The sequence below is a fragment of the Lepidochelys olivacea genome, assembly GCF_965140295.1.
Source record: "Lepidochelys olivacea isolate rLepOli2 genome assembly, chromosome: 20".
Lineage (NCBI taxonomy): Eukaryota > Metazoa > Chordata > Testudines > Cheloniidae > Lepidochelys > Lepidochelys olivacea.
The window spans coordinates 16895557-16915197 of record NC_140430.1 but is presented as its reverse complement, the minus strand read 5'-3'; the positions used below and the strand labels follow the sequence as shown (position 1 = coordinate 16915197).

The following is a 19641-nucleotide window of genomic DNA, read 5'->3' as shown; positions in this document are numbered from 1 at the left end:
CCGTAGGAGCTGGAGCAGGGACATGCTGCTGCTTCTGGGAGTTGCTTGAGGTAAACACCGCCTGGCGCCTGCACCCACCCCACACCATTTTCCCAGCCCTGACCCCCCTCCCACCCTCCAAACCCCTTGGTCCCAGCCCGGAGCACCCTCCTGCACTCCCAACCCCTCATCTGCAGCCCCACCTCAGAGCCCGGACCCCCAGCTGGAGCCCTCACTCCCTTCCGCACCCCAACCCCCAATTTCATGAGCATTCATGGTCCGTCATAGAATTGCCATACCAAGATGTGGCCCGTGGGCCAAAATGTTTGCCCACCCCTGGTCTAGCGCCATGGGGCGCGATGCTGTTGTGTTCTAGAACGATGGGCCTAGATACTGCAGAGTTCTCATAACGGGCCCCCATGTGCCCTGGCATTCTAGAGGCAGGGCTTCAAACAGGGTGGTGTTCTAGAGCCGCAACCCAAAAGCTCCGCTGTGTTCTGGAGGGCTGGTCCAAACCCGGCAATATTCTAGAGTCACGGCCCAAGGCATGGAGGCATTCCAGAATATCATCCCGAGTGCTGTGACATTCGAGAGTCGTGTCCAGAAACACAGGGCTGGTCCAGAGCAGTCGCACCAAGCACAACGGCATTCTAGATACAATAATGTGGTGAGTCTGGAGGCCTGGTCCAAATGTTGTGGGATTCTAGAGTCGCAGCCCAAAGTAACGTGGCTTTCTAGAGCAATGACACAAAATGACATGCTCTTTCTGGACACTGGTATTCTTCAGTATTTGCCCCCACATCCTGCAGTGTTCTAGATTAGCTGCCTGAAACACTTCAGCCCACCTAGGCTGCCTGGCCTGATTGTCTCGTCGGAGCTCTGTATTGATTTAGCTGGAATACAGGGGCCCAAAGGCGGTAACAGAACCCAGTCCCTCTCCCACATTAAACAAGGTTCGGGCGCTGGTATCCAGAGACCTCATCCTGCTCAGTCCCTTGGCAAACACCCCACTAAAAGTCCTACAAACCTCTTTGTAAAGAGAAAGAAGAGAAGGGAAACCAGCGACTGCGTTTGCGATGTGAAGTATTAAGCTGGGTTTTTGTTTCCACACGAGCTCTGGGTCCCTTTCCCTGGCGGTAGAGAGACGGTTTAGATGGAAACCCCCTTGTTTGACAGGCTCTGAAATGGTCATAACTGGGCTATGGAGCGGCACCTATTCAGCCCAGGGCTCTGGTAGACCCAGGGCTGGAACCGTTGGCTTCTGAGTCACAGGGCAGAGTGCTGGCCCCTGGGCTGCATTGCCCCCGCTGGAGCCAACCTCCAAAATGCTACGGCCATCATCTCCTGTTTCATTTTATTGAATGTATGTACAGTGCCGGGTGATCCCTGACCACACCCCAGTGTAAACACGAACAGCAAAATGCCATGGTGTTCTAGACTCAGGCTCCAGAATGCTGCAGCATGTTCTAGATTGACACTAAACTGTTGTGGGCTAAAACAATGCCAAAATACTGTTGTGATCTAGGTTCTAGAGGGCCTTCGCCCCAATAGCCTAGATCAGGAGTGGGCAAACTTTTTGGCCTGAGGGCCACATCAGGGAATAGAAATTGTATGGCGGGCCATGAATGCTCACAAAATTGGGGTTGGGGTGCGGGGAGGAGGGGGAGGGCTCTAGTTGTGGGTGTGGGCTCTGGGGGGGGATGAGAGGTTTGGGGTGAAGGAGGGTGCTCTGGGCTGGGACCGAGGGGTTCAGTGGGTGGGAGGGGGATCAGGGGTGGGGCAGAGGGTTGGGGCATGAGGAGAGGCTCAGGGGCACAGGCTCCAGGCAGTGCTTACCTCAAGCTGCTCCCAGAAGCAGCAGCAGTGTGTCCCTTCTCTGGCTCCTATGCGGAGGCGTGGCCAGGTGGCTCTGCGCGCTGCCCCATCTGCAGGCACCGCCCCTGAAGCTCCCATTGGAGTGCTTAGGAGCTGGAGTGGGGCCATGCCGCAGCTTCCGGGAGCTGTGTGATGTGGCCCAAACACTGTACCCCATCTGGAGTGCTGGAGCGGGGCAAGCCCCAGACCCCGCTCCCCAGTGGGAGCTCGCAGACCGGCTTAAAAGGACTCGCGGGCCAGATCCAGCCCCCAGGCTGTAGTTTGCCCATCCCTGGCCTAGATCAATGAGGTCACTGGGTTCCTAAGCAAGTCCCCCAAACGCTGCCGTGTCTGGATCATTGGTCCAAAAAGTGTAGGTGTCCTAGAGCAAGGGTCCAGCACTGGCGCCCCCTAGTGATGGAGGGAGCTGCTTTAACCACAGGCAGGGTTAAAAGACAGACCCAGGCACCAACTCTCCTGGGAGACTTGGATTCTTTCCTACATTTTTCATTCTTTTTCTTTCATAGAATATCAGGGTTGGAAGGGACCTCAGGAGATCATCTAGTCCCACCCCTGCTCAGAAAGCAGGACCAATCCCCAATTTTTGCCCCAGATCCCTAAACGACCCACTCAAGGATTGAACTCACAACCTTGAGTTTAGCAGGCCAATGCTCAAACCACAGAGCTATCCCTCTCCCCTTTGCCTCTTTCTTTCCCACTTCCAGGACGAGGCACCTCCAGGGCTCTGGTCTCTGTTACACTTTGGTCAGCCCCCAGCCCTCGGCCCTTACCCCATCCCGACCTTCCCCACTTTGCTCGAAACGCCCAAGGAAATTACCAAGGATTTAAAAGCTTTCCACGTGGACAAACTCCAAGCTGATCAATGCCAGACATGCTGGCTCCTTCCCTGCCTGCCAGTTCTGCAGCTGCTTCCCACACGCCAGGCTGGGGCAGCTGGGACTGCCGGGGGGTGTCCTTGGGGGGTCGGCAGGAAAGCGGGGTTGGGGGGTAGATCAGAGGATCTCAGCTCCTGGGGCCCGGAGCTGATGGGAGGGGGGGCTCATTCCCAGCACCGAGGGGTTTCGCTTAGCTTGACTGTCCCGGGGGATCATGGGAGTTCTTCAGAACGAGGCTGTGCGGGGGTCAGCACCGTCCCCCCTTATGGCTCTATTGATGCCCCACCCGCACCCACAGATCACTGGGGGGCCCTCAGCACTGGTCTGAGGCCCAGGACCCCAGGCTCAGGACTGAGCAAGTCCCAGCCACTGCCAGAGGCTGCTGAACATGGGTTGGGCTGGGGTCCAACCCCTCGTCCCAGGACAGCTCCTGCATGTCAGGGTGGCGGGCGGCGGGCCAGGAAATCTTTCACTTCCGGGGGGGCGGGGTTCACAGATCCCGATCCCACCCTCCCCCGCCCATCACAGGAGCAGGTGACAGACCACACCATTTTACTAGCCAGTCCCAGGGCGTCCCCCGCGTCCCCCAGTCACAGCCTCCAGCGTCAGGCCACAGCCACGGACCAGGCCTGACAGGACCCCAAGCCATTTTCCTTTGGACATTTATGTGTTGGATTATTGGAATTCGGGCTCAGTGGCAAGAGCCTTTAACTGCCGTCCCTGTGCCCCTGGCATGGGGCTGTGTTGTAGGGAGTTCCTGGGGGTGCAAAGGGGACACGCCCCCCCCAAAGATCTTCAAGGGGCCCCAAATTCTCGTCCGAAAAGCCAGAGGATGGACCAGGTTCTGCGGTGTCAAGCAGCAGACGTGCTGCAGCTGGGAGAGGTTTTATCCTTCACACCAACAAACATCACATCACAGGAGCCAGACTGGACCGTAAACCCCACCATTTCCCAGGGGTCTGACTTGCCCCTTCCGGGGAGGTGGGGGGCTTTTGACATAGTGACCTGCCAGGGCCACAAAAGAGCCACATGCAACCGAGTTGGGATTGAAGGGCATTGGCAGAACTGAGAGGGGGAGCCCAGGGCTCGGCTAGCAGTGGGCTGCAACAGTGTGAGGGCAGTGGGTGCTTGTCTCCTCCCCTTTGGCTGCCTGAGGGTGCGGCTGAGCTGGAAGTCCCTCTACCTGGAGTGGTAATTGGACAATCTGCCCCCCTGGGTGTGGTCTTGGTCTCCTTCCCTCCAGCAGTGAATCAGTCACATCTATAAGATGTCGTCCTGCTTCGCTGGTGCAATTCAGGCCCTTGCCTGGCCCATTTCTCAGCCCTTTCTTTAGGGCAGGGATGACAGGATTAGAGCGCAGTGATGCCGGGTTTCCACAGAAGTGTTGCTATTTAGTGATTAAAGTGGGGGGCTCCTGGGGTTCTGTCTCCAACTCTGGGAAGGGAGTGGGTTGTAATGGAGAGAGTGGGGTGGCAGGGAGTTGACTCCTGGGTTGTGCATCTGTGACCCCCAAGAACTGCAGCACCCACATCTGGATCTAGGCTCTGAGCTTGTCCCCTCCCTGGCGTCTCAGCACCAATGATCCCCGGTGGAGGCAATTAACTTTATGCACCTCCGGTGTGGGGGAGACTTCCTGTGATGGTGGGGGCAGGGGTGAGCTCTGGGTTCAAAGCCAGTCCCCTGCTGCTGCTCTGTGCTTGGCCTCGCTGCTGCAGCCATTCAAATCCCGTGGGCATCTCTTGCACTGTTAAGAGCTGCGGGACTTGTCCCTGTTGGGAGCAGCAGGAGGCAGCGAAGATAAAAGGGGCTCTCAGTACCAAATATCCCTCCAGATGCTGCAGATTGCTCCAACCCTCATCCCGCTTCCTCCCTCCCATGGTTCTGGGATCTGGCAGCAAGGACAGGGAGCCCGGCTGGCGAAGGAAGGTCCACCTGGCTGGATGCCAGAGAGTGGGACACTTGGTTGGTCCCAGGCTGCTGCTGTGGCTTTGGCAGGTTGTTTTAACCCCTTTGTGGGCAAAGCCCAACTGGGGTTTGTGACTTTCATGGGTGTTTGTGTGTGTGTGTGTGGAGCTCCCCCTTGTGGGCTGTTGGTGTCATTGATCTGTGAGGCCTGCATGGTTGAGAGAAGGCTACACACAGGCCTCTGCCCTTTGAGCTAAGGGGGAATCTCCTTCCCCTTCACCCCCCTTTGCTGGCAGCAGTAGTAGATCCTGTATCCTCCCATTAGGGCAACGTGATCCACGCATCTTAACGTCCTTTGACTGGAGGGTTGTACGAGTGTCTCCTTGTGGGGTGCAGGTTGTGTGTCGAGGGGCGTGGAACAGGCACCCCAAGTGGGGGGATAGAGGCACAAGTGCATTAGCCCTCCCTGACGGGACTGTTCGGTCTGTCTAGGGGCAGGCACGGGGGTGGCGGTATTGCGGGAGCGCACCCGCATGGATCTCTCTCTCGCCAATCCTCAGCTGAGCTGCCCTTTGTAGCCAATCAGGCACCGCCATCCTGCTGATACGCTTAAAATCCCTGGCCCTGTTGTGACTGTGTGCCTCTTCGCTGAGCCGGGGTGGGGCTGAAAGGGGAGCTTTGTCCACCAGGCTGGGTGCCCCCCCTCCTGACTCCTCATGCTGCTCCCTCTCTCTTTCCCTTACAGTGAAGGAGTTCCTAGCCAAAGCCAAAGAAGACTTCCTCAAGAAATGGGAGAACCCCTCCCAGGTACTGTGCCCCCAACCCAGATCACCCCCCACCGCCGCCTAATCAAGGCCTTTGCAGCCCCAGGCTGATTACTTGGCAGTCACCCCCTGGATCTCTTTCCACCTTGCCACACAGCCTCCGCTGAGGGTCTGGGGTTATTTTTGCTCCTGGGGGGCAGGGCTGAGTGGACCAATGTTGCTCTTCTGCCCCTCTTACCCCCACCAATCTGTCCTCTGGTAACTGAAGGGCCAAGAACTCTGTAGTTTCGACTCCTCTCTGCTGTGGGAGGGGGACACTAACCATGGTTGAGAGATCCAGATCCTCCTGATCCAGGCTGTCTCCCCCTCCCGCATCCTCCTTCCAAGGCTCCAGTGCGGTCGCCCAGCCCAGCCCCAGATTGGCTCCCAGGGGGGTTGTGCTAACAGGGACCCTGTTCAAAGGGCCTCCATTTGCTGTCTGCGCTTGAGCGCAGTGCCCCAGTGCCCTGGGTCTGTCCCCTCTGGAAATCCCGCCTGGGGTGGTTGTGGGTAATTCCTGAGGCAGAGCTGCTGGTCCCTCTGCAGCACTGTCACTTTGCTAGTCCTCCCGCACACCCTGTGTCATTAACATCATGGCACAGATGGGGAAACTGAGGCCCAGAGGGGAAAGGGACTTGGGAGACAGGCCCATCCTTGCTTACAGACAGCCCCCCAACCTGAAGCAAATACTCACCAGCAACCACACACCACACACCAGAACCACTAACCCAGAACCTATCCTGCAACAAAGCCCGTTGCCAACTGTGTCCACAGATCTATTCAGGGGACACCATCACAGGGCCTAATCACATCAGCCACACTATCAGAGGCTCGTTCACCTGCATATCTACCAATGTGATATATGCCATCATGTGCCAGCAATGCCCCCTGCCATGTACATTGGTCAAACTGGACAGTCTCTACGTAAAAGAATAAATGGACACAAATCAGATGTCAAGAATTGTAACATTCAAAAATCAGTCGGAGAACACTTCAATCTCTTTGGTCACTCGCTTACAGACCTAAAAGTGGCAATTCTTCAACAAAAAAACTTCAAAAACAGACTCCAGCGAGAGACTGCTGAATTGGAATTAATTTGCAAACTGGACACGATTAACTTAGGCTTCAATAAAGACTGGGAGTGGATGGGTCATTACACAAAGTAAAACTATTTCCCCATGTTTATTCCCCCCCTCCCTCCCCTCCTCCCCCCCGCCACTGTTCCTCACACGTTCTTGTCAACTGCTGGAAATGACCCACCTTGATTATCACTACAAAAGGTTCCCCCCTTCCCCTGCTCTCCTGCTGGAAATAGCTCACCTTACCTGATCACTCTCATTACAGTGTGTATGGTGACACCCATTGTTTCATGTTCTCTGTGTATATAAAATCTCCCCACTGTATTTTCCACTGCATGCATCCAATGAAGTGGGCTGTAGCCCACGAAAGCTTATGCTCAAATAAATTTGTTAGTCTCTAAGGTGCCACAAGTCCTCCTTTTCTGTCTTCATATCAATGTTCTCAAGAACAACCCCAGTGCGGGGCTAGCGGGTGCTGTGCTGCAGGGAGTGGCGGGCTCAGTAGGGAGCGCTCTCCCATCACAGTCAGTGCTGACCCTGGAGGGGCTGCCTTTCTGGTGAGCTATAAAAACCGAAGCTCTGAGCCCCTCATGGTCAGTAAAGACCCCGCCGGTCTTGCAGTGCAAATCCCACTGTCGCGAGCAGGTTCCTTCCTGATGCCCCCAGGACCAGTCTGGCCCCACATCACATTTGTTTTCCCCCTTCCAGAACACAGCCAGTTTGGATCAGTTTGATCGAATCAAGACCCTGGGCACAGGCTCATTTGGGAGGGTGATGCTGGTGAAACACAAAGAGACCGAGAATCACTATGCCATGAAGATCCTGGATAAGCAGAAGGTAAGACACTGGGGGCTGCCGTAGAGATCTGCCCTGGGGCCGTGGACTCCCCAGTGCGGGGGAGAGATTTGGGGCTGAATCCTGCGTGGGGATGCTGGAGAGGGGAGTGCGTGCGAGGCATAGGGGGTGCTGTGCCAGCAGAGGAAGATCTGATGTTGCTACTTCCTTTTCTCTCCCAGGTAGTGAAGCTGAAACAAATTGAGCACCCCCTCAACGAGAAACGGATCCTCCAGGCCGTCAACTTTCCATTCCTCGTCAAGCTAGAGTATTCTTTCAAAGTAGCTGTCCTTCGCTTGCCAGCCCGGCCCTGGGCTCTGTCTGCCCCCGACTCCCACAATCCCCTTGATTTATTTCCTATTTAAAACCAAAGTTGTGCTGAAGGGGTCGAAGGGCACAGTCTGCATCTCTTGTATCCTGAGAACAAACCTTCCTGGCGTGACAAGTTTGGAGCTAAGAAAAATCAGTTTGGATCATTCCCCTTTTTCACTCTCTTCTGTTCTGCTTTTGACTCCAGGTTTTGAACAGTGATGCTTCCCCCCGCAACCTGGTCAGTTTTGCTTTCGTTCCTAGTCAGTTTCAGTTTCCGGCTCCCATGCGCTGGCCCTAGGGCATGAGGTCTGGCTTGCAGGGGAGTCTCAGAGGAAGTCCTAACTTAACTTCATGCAAAATTGGCTTTGTGGAGACTTTGAAACCATCACGTGGGATCGTTTCCTCCTGATGGAGTTTCTGTGAAAGCTAAAATTCAGGCCCCAGCGATGGGGCTTGGAACCTCTTCCCTGAACCTGGATCTTGGGGCCTGTGAGCTACACTCTGTGTGTAGGAGGGAGAGCAAAAGTAGTTGTGCCTTAGAGCTGTGGCTGGTCTGATTAAAGAGGGGCTGGCTCTGAAGGGAGATCTGTCTCCTGTCTGTCAGCCTGAGATTAGTGGGTTGTAGCGAGGAAGAGTTCTCAGCTCAGAGGAGGCTGCAGGATAAATTGCAGCCCCTGCGGGAGCCTGGAGGCTAGGGTGAAGGGCGTGTTAGCAGCAGGCAGTGCTGGCAGAGTCGTTTTCTTGGGGCCCCTCATCATTCTAGGGTTAAATAGCTTTGATCTTGGCCCCTTGTCTGTGGAAGCTGCTACAATGGAAATGTCACTCCTGCTCAGTTCTGTGTAGCTCTCGGGTGACACAGTGGCACTGGGGCTAGCGGCTGCTGTCACACAGGCTGGCTCGCTGAGCCAATCGCTTCTCCTATGACAGCGTAAAATAAATACCTGAATCCGCGGGTGTAAATATGGGAGAACTTTGTTGAAATCAATGTGACTGCTCTGGATTTACCCCTCTGAGCTAGGAGTCTGTCCTGGTACGTGCTGACTGGGCCCTATCAAGGTACCACTAGGGTGTTGGGGCCTGTTTAGTTGGTAGAGGGTCAGGAAGGCCCATGTCATGCAGACCAGAACTGCCTGAGCAGGGAGACCAAGGATGGGCTACGCTGCCAAGGCTGAGCTCCCTTCGTCCCCTTAGAGACAGCAGGGTTCAGGCATTGTTCTCCGTACACTCTTGGGCACCCACCTTTACACTAGTCCTGGGGCTCAAGGGGTAACCCTCTTAATTTAAGCACCCACCCTCACCCTTCCATGGGCTCAGGGCGACTCCTCACACTCTGCGGGTTTGCAGGGTGTTTTACCAGTGAAAGAGCCTCACACAGAAATATCCTTAACCTCTGTTTATTAACAGTTACTGTCACGGACTCACAGGTCGTGCCCACTCTTGGCCCCGTGCAGGCCTTGGGGGGAACCCCTTCAGTGCGACAGCCCTTCTCGGGGATCCAGTCTCTCTCGGGGTTAAGCCCCTCCTTCTCCTGGAACCGCACCTCTCTGAGCCTTAGCACACCTGTCTCTCACCGGGGGCCCCCTCAGGGAGTCCACTGGCTCTGGACCCCCGGGGCCTCCACTCCCAGAGGGAATAATGCAACCCTGTTCTCTAGACTGGAGCGCCTCTCAGCCGGCGTAAAACAGGAGGGTTTATTGAGCGTCTGAACACAGCATAGGAAACTCTCAGGGCCCTCAGGCCTGCCCTCCCCCAGCACAGCACATCCAAGTCTCCCCTGCATCCAGGTGAGCTCTGCCTGCTCTCTCTCTCCAGTCCCGAGGCCCCCTGCTTCCCAGCTGGGCATCTGATATCACTTCCTCCAAGCCCCGCCTCTGTCCATTGTCTTCTCTCCTGGTAAGCAGGGTTCCCTGGGCCTCCTCTCCTCTCAGCCCTCCTTTGGCCCCCTCTGGCTGGAACTGCCTGGTCAGGTGACCCGGGTCCTCTCTTCACAGCCCATTGTCTTCCCTCTGGCCAGAGCCAGCTGTGACTCCTGAGCTGGGCCTCCTGGTCACCAGGTCACCAGTCACTGGGGTATCCATTCTCCAGGCCATTGGCCGGGGTCCCAAGTTCCGTCCCTGGTCCTCTGTAACAACAAACAACAAAGCCTGGGAATCAAGCAGGGAGAACTGGAAGTCCTGGCACAGTCAAGGAATTATGATGTGATTGGAATAACAGAGACTTGGTGGGATAACTCACATGACTGGAGTACTGTCATGGATGGATATAAACTGTTCAGGAAGGACAGGCAGGGCAGAAAAGGTAGGGGACTTGCACTGTATGTAAGGGAGCAGTATGACTGCTCAGAGCTCAAGTATGAAACTGCAGAAAAACCTGAGAGTCTCTGGATTAAGTTTAGAAGTGTGAGCCACAAAGATGATGTCCTGGTGGGAGTCTGCTATAGACCACCGGACCAGGGAGATGAGGTGTACGAGGCTTTCTTCCGGCAACTCACGGAAGTTATTGGATCGCAGGCCCTGGTTCTCATGGGAGACTTCAATCACCCTGATATCTGCTGGGAGAACAATACAGCGGTGCACAGACAATCCAGGAAGTTTTTGGAAAGTGTAGGGGACAATTTCCTGGTGCAAGTGCTGGAGGAACCAACTAGAGGCAGAGCCCTTCTTGACCGGCTGCTCACAAACCGGGAAGAATTAGTAGAGGAAGCAAAAGTGGATGGGAACCTGGGAGGCAGTGACCATGAGATGGTTGAGTTAAGGATCCTGACACAGGGAAGAAAGGAGAGCAGCAGAATTGCAGATCCTGGACTTCAGAAAAGCAGACTTTGACTCCCTCAGGCAACTGATTGGCAGGATCCCCTGGGAGAATAACATGAGGGGGAAAGGAGTCCAGGAGAGCTGGCTGTATTTTAAAGAATCCTTATTGAGGTTACAGGGACAAACCATCCCGATGAGTAGAAAGAATAGTAAATATGGCAGGCGACCAGCTTGGCTGAACAGTGAAATCCTTGCTGATCTTAAACCCAAAAAAGAAGCTTACAAGAAGTGGAAGATTGGACAAATGACCAGGATACAGTATAAAAATATTGCTCGGGCATGCAGGAGTGAAATCAGGAAGTCCAAATCACCCTTGGAGTTGCAGCTAGCAAGAGATGTAAAGAGTACCAAGAAGGGTTTCTTCAGGTATATTAGCAACAAGAAGAAAGTCAAGGAAAGTGTGGGCCCCTTACTGAATGAGGGAGGCAACCTAGTGACAGCGGATGTGGAAAAAGCTAATGTACTCAATGCTTTTTTTGCCTCTGTCTTCACGAACAAGGTCAGCTCCCAGACTACTGCGCTGGGCAGCACAGCATGGGGAGGAGGTGGCCAGCCCTCTGTGGAGAAAGAAGTGGTTTGGGACTATTTAGAAAAGCTAGATGAGCACAAGTCCATGGGGCCGGATGCGCTGCATCCGAGAGTGCTAAAGGAGTTGGTGGATGTGATTGCAGAGCCATTGGCCATTATCTTTGAAAACTCATGGTGATTGGGGGAAGTCCCGGACAACTGGAAAAAGGCTACTGTAGTGCCCATCTTTAAAAAAGGGAAGAAGGAGGATCCTGGGAACTACGGGCCAGTCAGCCTCACCTCAGTCCCTGGAAAAATCATGGAGCATGTCAAGGAATCAATTCTGAAGCACTTAGAGGAGGGGAAAGTGATCAGAAACAGTCAGCATGGATTCACCAAGAGCAAGTCATGCCTGACTAACCTAATTGCCTTCTATGACGAGATAACTGGCTCTGTGGATGAGGGAAAGCAGTGGACGTGTTGTTCCTTGACTTTAGGAAAGCTTTTGACACGGTCTCCCACAGTATTCTTGCCAGCAAATTAAAGAAGTATGGGCTGGATGAATGGACTATAAGGTGGATAGAAAGCTGGCTAGATCCTCGGGCTCAATGGGTAGTGATCACTGGCTCCATGTCTAGTTGGCAGCCGGTATCAAGTGGAGTGCCCCAAGGGTTGGTCCTGGGGCCAGTTTTGTTCAATATCTTTATAAATGATCTGGAGGATGGCGTGGACTGCACCCTCAGCAAGTTTGCAGATGACACTAAACTGGGAGGAGAGGTAGATACGCTGGAGGGTAGGGACAGGATACAGAGGGACCTAGACAAATTAGAGGATTGGGCCAAAAAAAATCTGATGAGGTTCAACAAGGACAAGTGCAGAGTCCTGCACTTAGGATGGAAGAATCCCATGCACCACTACAGACTAGGGACCGAATGGCTCGGCAGCAGTTCTGCAGAAAAGGACCTAGGGGTTACAGTGGACGAGAAGCTGGATACGAGTCAACAATATTCCATTGTTGCCAAGAAGGCCAATGGCATTTTGGGATGTATAAGTAGGGGCATTGCCAGCAGATCAAGGGACGTGATCGTTCCCCTCTATTCGACATTGGTGAGGCCTCATCTGGAGTACTGTGTCCAGTTTTGGGCCCCACACTACAAGAAGGATGTGCAAAAATTGGAAAGCGTCCAGCGGAGCGCAACAAAAATGATTAGGAGACTGGAACACATGACCTATGAGGAGAGGCTGAGGGAACTGGGATTGTTTAGTCTGCGGAAGAGAAGAATGAGGGGGGATTTGATAGCTGCTTTCAACTACCTGAAAGGGGTTCCAAAGAGGATGGATCTAGACTGTTCTCAGTGGTAGCGGATGACAGAACAAGGAGTAATGGTCTCAAGTTGCAGTGGGGGAGGTTTAGGTTGGATATTAAGAAAAACTTTTTCACTAGGAGGGTGGTGAAACACTGGAATGCGTTACCTAGGGAGGTGGTGGAATCTCCTTCCTTAGAAGTTTAAGGTCAGGCTTGACAAAGCCCTGGCTGGGATGGTTTAGTTGGGGACTGGTCCTGCTTTGAGGTCCCTTCCAACCCTGATATTCTATGATTCTATGAAACTCCCTCTCCCATCACCTCGTTCAACCAGTAACACGCAGGGAAACTGAGTCCCACCCCCTCTGCATGCAAACCATTGAAAAAAACAAGGAAAAACCAAGAGAACCCCCCACTTCATCACAGTTGCCAGAAGAGAATACACATGCTACTCATACAATGCCCATCACTCCCAATAAGGCAGGTCACCTTTCCTTGCTGGCCGGTCAGGATCAGGTCATCCTGGGACTCCAGCTTCTGCACGGTGTGCTTGGCAGGGTGTTGAGGTCTGGTAGCGCTGATCTTGGGCTGTGTCCTGGAGCTGGTTCCCAAGAACTTCCTTTTGGACCCCAGTTTATAGAGTGAAACTTGAGTCCTGCTTAGCTCTACCTTAACCCATCATTTTACTGAAGTATTACAAAATAATTCTCTGACCAATCCAAACATAGTGTGAAGCAATTCTTTACCCAGGCGCACCTTGCCACCTTTTTTGATGTACACCTGGCAAAATTAGTTATGGAACAGAAACAATCAAAGAACCAGACCGATAAACAACAGAGAAGCAGAGACCAGAAAGGGAAAACAATCAAGAGGTAGAGATTTCACACCCACACTGCTGCTAAGTGATCTTTGAGCATCCTAAGATCTGTTTCTTTGCCTGGTGATGCTGGGCACTCTTCGGACAGGAGCCTTCTTAATAGCCCGATATTCCATTGTTTTGATATAATTTAGATGGAATGTGAGGATGTGACTTTCTGCTTCTTGGCTCCTGCTCTCCTAATGTGGCTGCAGAAAAAGGTCTCTGACCATCCAGCATGGGGCGCTGTGCCCATGCCCCAGCTGGACCCTCTTTCCAGGGCTAGCTGGAAAATGATACAGGGCTCGAGGGCAGGGGCAGTGGTCGCCGCTGGCTTGTGCACGGGTGCTTAGTGCTCATGTTCTCATCACTGAGCCGGGTCGGGTCTCACTAGCGGAATGGCTTTGTTGGGCTCAGCGGAGTTACTTCGGAGGCTGCTCTTTGACTTTGCAGCCCTGAGAGAGGATGGAGCCAGCCTGGTCAATTTCACACTCTGCTTCTGACAAGTTTCACTTCCTGCTTCTGCTCTTTTGGGGTGTCGGACCTGGCGGCACGTTGGGTTTCCCCTTTGATCATAGACATCGCAGCTGGGAAATCCATCTTGTCCCCGCCCATCCCTGCCCCTAAACCAGAGGAGGGGAGGGGTTGAATTTTCTAGGGCTCTAGTATGAAATATTCCAAGCAAATAAAGCTTGCGCCCTCTCATTAGTGAGTCTGTTCCCCAGCCGCATCTGTGCAGCAACTCCCACTGCAGGTGTGTGCCTGGGACCTTCGGCACCACGGCGCAACCCCTCTGGCCCTTGAGCCAAAGGAGTAACAGCAGCAGCTGGTGGCAGTAGTAGGCTGTTATCGCCCAGACAGCGGGTGCACTGCATTGTGTGCTATGGGGAAGCTAGGCCAGTGCATCAGGCTCCCTTGAGGCATGTGGGGTTAGTGCCCTGAAAAGGATGGGGCTAATAAAGGAGCAGGGGTGTGGTGAGCAGCTTCATCCCGGTGTCACAGGCACTGACGGGGGGCTGGAGTGGCTCCATGCCTTGCACTCAGTTTCTGCTGCATTTCCTTCTAGGATAACTCCAATCTATACATGGTGATGGAATATATCCTGGGTGGGGAGATGTTCTCCCACCTACGGCGGATCGGGAGGTTCAGGTGAGCGTTGCCACGGGAGCCGATGTTGGGGACAGTGTTGCTAATGGTTAGAGCTGGGTGGCGGTTAGACTCCTGGGTTGTATCCCTGGCTCAGGGAGGACAGTGGGATCTAGCACTTAGAGCAGAGGGACTGGGAGTCGGGACTCCTGCATCCTATTCCTGCCTCCGCCATTCACTCCTTGTGGGAAGGGGGGAGAATCACTCTGTGCCTCAGTTTCCACAGCTGTAAATTTGGGATTTAGTTCAGTAGAGAACTAGACCTTTTATCCACTAGCAGCATCTGCAGCGACGCTGGCTTTGATCCTCCTACTGCAGGGTGTGACCTGATCCCCAGCTGGGCTGGTCAGGAAGGGATTCCCCATGGGGAGAGCGGCTGAGGTCTTCTGCCAGCATTAGCCACAGTCAGTGGCAGAGATGCCAGGCTAGATGGAGTCATGCTGGAAGGAGCTGGGGGTCCATGGGTGTCTGTATTGAGGCTAGGGGCGAGACGCTGGTCTGGGAGGGGCTTGCCCTGGGTTGCCAGGCTGGATGGAGTCAGGGGTCTAGCAATGGTGGGTGGGATGTGTGTACTAGGGCTAGTGGTCTGGCTTGGGCAGATGGGGCCACCGGGCCGATAAGGGTTCGGGCATCTTGCGTGGGGATCTATAAGGAAGATGAAGGTGGGGGCGGCAGGGGACCGAGGGTGCTGGGCTGGCTGAAAGGGGGCGGATCTGGCCCGGGATGCCCACGTTCTCCTCCCACCTCATTGCAGTGAACCTCACACCTGGTTCTACGCTGTTCAGATTGTCCTGACCTTCGAGTATCTGCACTCGCTGGATCTCATCTACCGAGACCTGAAGCCAGAGAATCTCCTGATGGACCAGCAGGGCTACATCGAGGTGACGCTGCCGCCCCTCTTCCACTCCTTCCCGTCCCCATCGCAGCGCTGGCTCCTGGCTCCCTGCCGTGATCTCCTGCCTGTCTAAGTCTCTCTCTGCTGCCATCCCCTTCCCAAAGCCAAGACACCCCCAGAAACATAACACGGCCAGAATACATCAGTCATCTGCTTCCTCCCTTCCCCTCCTGCTGTCACAGCCCCCGGGCTGATCCAGCTTCTCTCCTCTCTGTGTTTTGGCTCCAGGTGGCGGATTTTGGTTTTGCCAAGTGGGTGAAAGGCTGAACTTGGACTCTGTGTGGGACCCCGGAATACCTGGCCCCCGAGATCATCCTCAGCAAGGTACTCTGGGGAGGGCCTGTCTGCTGCTTGATCTCTAGCTGATCCCTGGCCACCAGGTGGTTCCTTCCGGTTCCCAAATATTTGGTGAGTGACCCTGGCCTGCTTTCCCTGGGCAGGGTTATAACAAGGCTGTGGACTGGTGGGCTCTGGGCATCCTCATCTATGAAATGGCAGCTGGTTACCTTCCTCCTGCCTGAGGGCCTGACTCACCATTGCCCCGCCCTGACCTAGGACTTGGGCTTACTATGTTTATTTCTGCCCTCACAAAGGTCGCAGAGGAAGACACCCACGGCCGGACTAATTCCCTGCAAGACCTCTTCCCGAATTTAGTGAGGCGGTGATGTTCCCTGCTGCCCCAGAGAGAGATGAGTCCCAGCTAACCTCTCTACACGTGGTGGAGAACCTGGGCACGATCCCTCGACCCCTGTGAGCCAATGGGCCACTCTTTTGGCCCCATACTTGACCAGGACAGCCCAAACAGTATACAGTGGGCTGTCTACGGAGGATGCAAGGGACTAGCCAGGTAAAGGCAGCAATCCTGGATGCCTTGGACGTCAGCCCAGAAACCTTTCAGCAGCTGTTCCAGAGCCAGACCTACCCCACAGGCACCAGACCCAAGAGCTGAAGGAAGCGTGCAAGCAGTGGCTATAGCCAGAGAGGAGGACCGCGGATGAGGTCACGGAGCAAATTATTTTAGAACAGTTCATACACATCCTCCCGGCGCGAGGAAGGGCCTGGGCGCTTCGCCATCGGCCAGCGACACTAGCCGCCACAGTCGCATTGATGGAAGACTTCCTCGTGGCCAAAGCGCTGGTGGGGCCAGCTACCAGAGCGCATCCCCCAGGGCCAGAGCTCCCTAACCCCGAAAAGAAAGGGGACACTCAGACCAAAGTGCGGAGCCTCCCCTACGGGCAAGAGGCTTGCTTTGGGCCAGACACCCTGAACTCCCACCTCGACAAGGATCTGTGCCTCCCATGCTGAGTGTCTCGAGGATCAATCAGAGTCCCCCCAGGGGTCCGACGGGAGCCCCCACCCGGGGTGATCGCTCGGAACTTGGGCCCTGTTTTTTATGCAGGAAATATGGACATTTACAGCGTGACTGCACTGAGATGGACTGCAGGTTCGGCCACGTCTGTGTGGAAGAGACCCGGCTGCCAAAGGCCCTAAGATCATGGTTCCGGTAGTTGTTGGGGACCACCCAATCCTAGCCCTGATTGATTCGAGCTGTGGCCAGACGCTAATCCGTCAGACCTTGGGGCCCCAGGGTGACCCCCACCTGGGGACAATCCGGCTGCAATGCATCCACAGCGATGTGCAGCCCTACCCCAGTGCCCGGATCCTGCTAATGGTGGCCGGGGTCACAAGACGGATGGTCATCGGTCTGGCTCCTCGACTAGCCTACCTGGTGATTCTGGGGCATGACTGGCAGGCGTTTGAGGACATCCTCCGCTCGACCTCTCCTTTGGAAGGAGATTGCCCCAAGGCCCAACCAGAGGAGGAGGAGGCCCCGGACCCCGAGAAAGGGACTGAGGAATCTGAGGACCTCCCACCTGGGCTGGCTGTCAAACTCTGACTTAACACCGACTTTTGCCGTGACCAAAGAGCAGACCCCACCCTTAGTCGGGCCTATGAACAACTAGCTGCTGTCAGTGGGGCCGAGATTGACCCGCATCGTGCAAATCAGTGGTCCTGTTTTGAGCTACGCCATGACCATCTTTACCGGGTGGAACGGGATCCCCGCACAGAAGAACCACAGACCCTGCTGCTGGTGCCTCGATGCCACTGACGAGCAGTAATGAAGCTCGCACACGACATCCCTGCCGCAGGGCACTTGGGCCATGAAAAGACCCACGCCCAGATTTTGACACAGTTCTTTTGGCCCGGCGTTCACCAGGAGGTGAGGAACTATTGTAGCTCCTGCCCGGAGTGCCAATTAGTGGCTCCCCCACAGGTACCCAAGGCCCTTTTGGTTCCCATGCCCATAGTGGAGATGCCCTTTGAGCGGATGGCCAGGGACCTGGTGGGCCTGCTCCTGAGAAGTGCCACGGGATTCCAGTATGTGCTGGTCATTGCTGATTATGCCACCCATTTTCCCGAGGCCATGCCATTGTGGAGCACTGCCCCCCGAACCGTCGCCAGCAAACTAGTGAAGGTCTTCGCTCAAGTGGGCCTGCCCCGGGAAATCCTAATGGATCAGGGTACCAACTTCACCTCCCAGCTGTTGCATCAGGTATGCGAGCTACTGGGAGTTAAACAGTTACGCACCTCCGTCTACCACCCACAGACTAACGGGCTGGTGGAACGATTCAGTTGGACCCTAAAGGAGATGCTGTGCAAATTCCCCCAGAGAAGCTAGGCTGGTGGGACCAGCTACTCCCGCCCTTACTGCTGGCAATCCACGAGGTACCCCAGTCATCAACAAATTTTCCCTGTTCGAGTAACTATATGGCCGCCGCCCGTGGGGCCTATTAGACTTAAAGTAGGAGACATGAGAGCAGTCTCCGTCTTCAACCCAGGGCCTCCTGAAGTGTGTCCTCCAGCTCCAGGAGCACCTCGCTCAGGCTGGAGCCCTAGCACGCGAGAACTTAAAAGCCATGTAGGAAGCCCAGGCATGAACCTATGACCAGGAAGCTCAGGTTGGTGCCTTTGAGCGAGGTGGTCAGGTCCTGCTCCTCCTACCATTGGTCGAATCAAAGCTGCTGGCCCGTTGGCAGGGACCCTATGAGGTGGCCCGAAGTTCGGGCCTGTCACCTATGAGGTCCACCAGCCCAACCGGTGCAAGAAGACCCAGCAATATCATGTGAATCTATTGAAACCACGGTGGGAGTGAGAGGGCCTATTAATTAACCTTTACCTGCCAGAACCAGAATTGAGTCCCGGCACACCCCTGACAGAGGACCCCACAGGCCCCCAGCTCGCGGAGGAGCAGCACAAGCACAAGCCTAATGTCTCCTGCAGGCTTTCAGGAGAACCTTTATGGTCCTATCCGGTTACATGACGCTGGTCCATCATGCTATTCAGACTGAACCGGGGAAGGTAATCTGGGAGACAACCAGGCCCCTGCCACACCGAATGTGGCAGGAGGTCGAGGAGGAAGTACAGGCCATGCCAACTCTAGGAGTCATTGAGCCATCGCAGAGTGAGTGGCGCAGTCGGGTGGTCTTGGTACCCAAGCCCGATGGAACAAGGCACTTCTGTATAGACTTGCGGTGGGTCAACGTGATCTCAAGGTTCGATGCATATCCTATGGCCCGTGTGGATGAACTGCTTGGTCGCTTAGGGAAGGCCCGTTTCATCACCACCCTTGACCTCAGTAAGGGGTACTAGCAGATCCTGCTCGACCCCATCTCTAAGGAGAAGACGGCATTCGCCACCCCAACGGGACTTTACCAATTTACCTGGCTGTCCTTTGGCCTCCATGGGGCCCTGGAGATGTTCCAACGACTAATAGATTGCCTTCTACGGCCCCATCAAGACTATGAAGCGGCGTATTTGGATGATGTGGTAGTCTACAGCCACTGGTGGGAGGACCACCTGGAACACGTAGCCACGGTCCTGAGATCCCTGCGAAAGGCAGGACTAACGGCCAGTCCAAAAAAGGGCCACATTGGATGGAAAGAGGCAACCAAAGATACAGATACACCATAGAGGAAGGACGGATGAAACCCCTTGTGGGGAAAGTTCAAGTACTGGCAACCTGCCTGCCACCCACCATGAAACACCAAGTGTGACAATTCCTGGGGCTCACCGGCTACTAGCAGCGATTCATCCCCCAGTTCGCTTCCATCATAGCCCCCTTGACAGGGCTTTTGACTAAGGACAGCCCCCGGCGTGTGCTGTGAATCCAAGAATGTGGAGATGCCTTCCAGACACTCAAGGAGTGCCTCTGCTGGGAGCCGGTCCCATATAGCCCGGACTTTGACAGTGACTTCATCCTCCACAAGGATGCCTCGGAGGTGGGGATCGGGGCCATCCTGTCCCAAGAAATCGACGGAGAAGACCACCCGGTCTTATATCTTAGCCAGAAATTATTCCCCCTTGTGATGTTATTGACATAATTTGTAACCGTATAGATCACTGTTGCAACCACTGTTATATATTTTCAGCAAATATTGTACAAAGGTTGTCATGTAAG

The 19641-nt window shown here is 54.7% G+C and overlaps 1 pseudogene across 1 annotated transcript; it reads left to right on the top strand.

Annotated features, from left to right (window-relative positions):
- Positions 1-526: 526 nt before the first annotated feature.
- LOC311510458 (cAMP-dependent protein kinase catalytic subunit gamma-like) lies at positions 527-15703 on the top strand (annotated as a pseudogene). The gene is made up of 8 exons (XR_014714603.1): positions 527-755; positions 5380-5441; positions 7225-7353; positions 7533-7631; positions 14208-14290; positions 15042-15168; positions 15411-15506; positions 15623-15703. The product of XR_014714603.1 is annotated as a cAMP-dependent protein kinase catalytic subunit gamma-like (transcript).
- The last annotated feature ends 3938 nt before the right edge of the window (positions 15704-19641 follow it).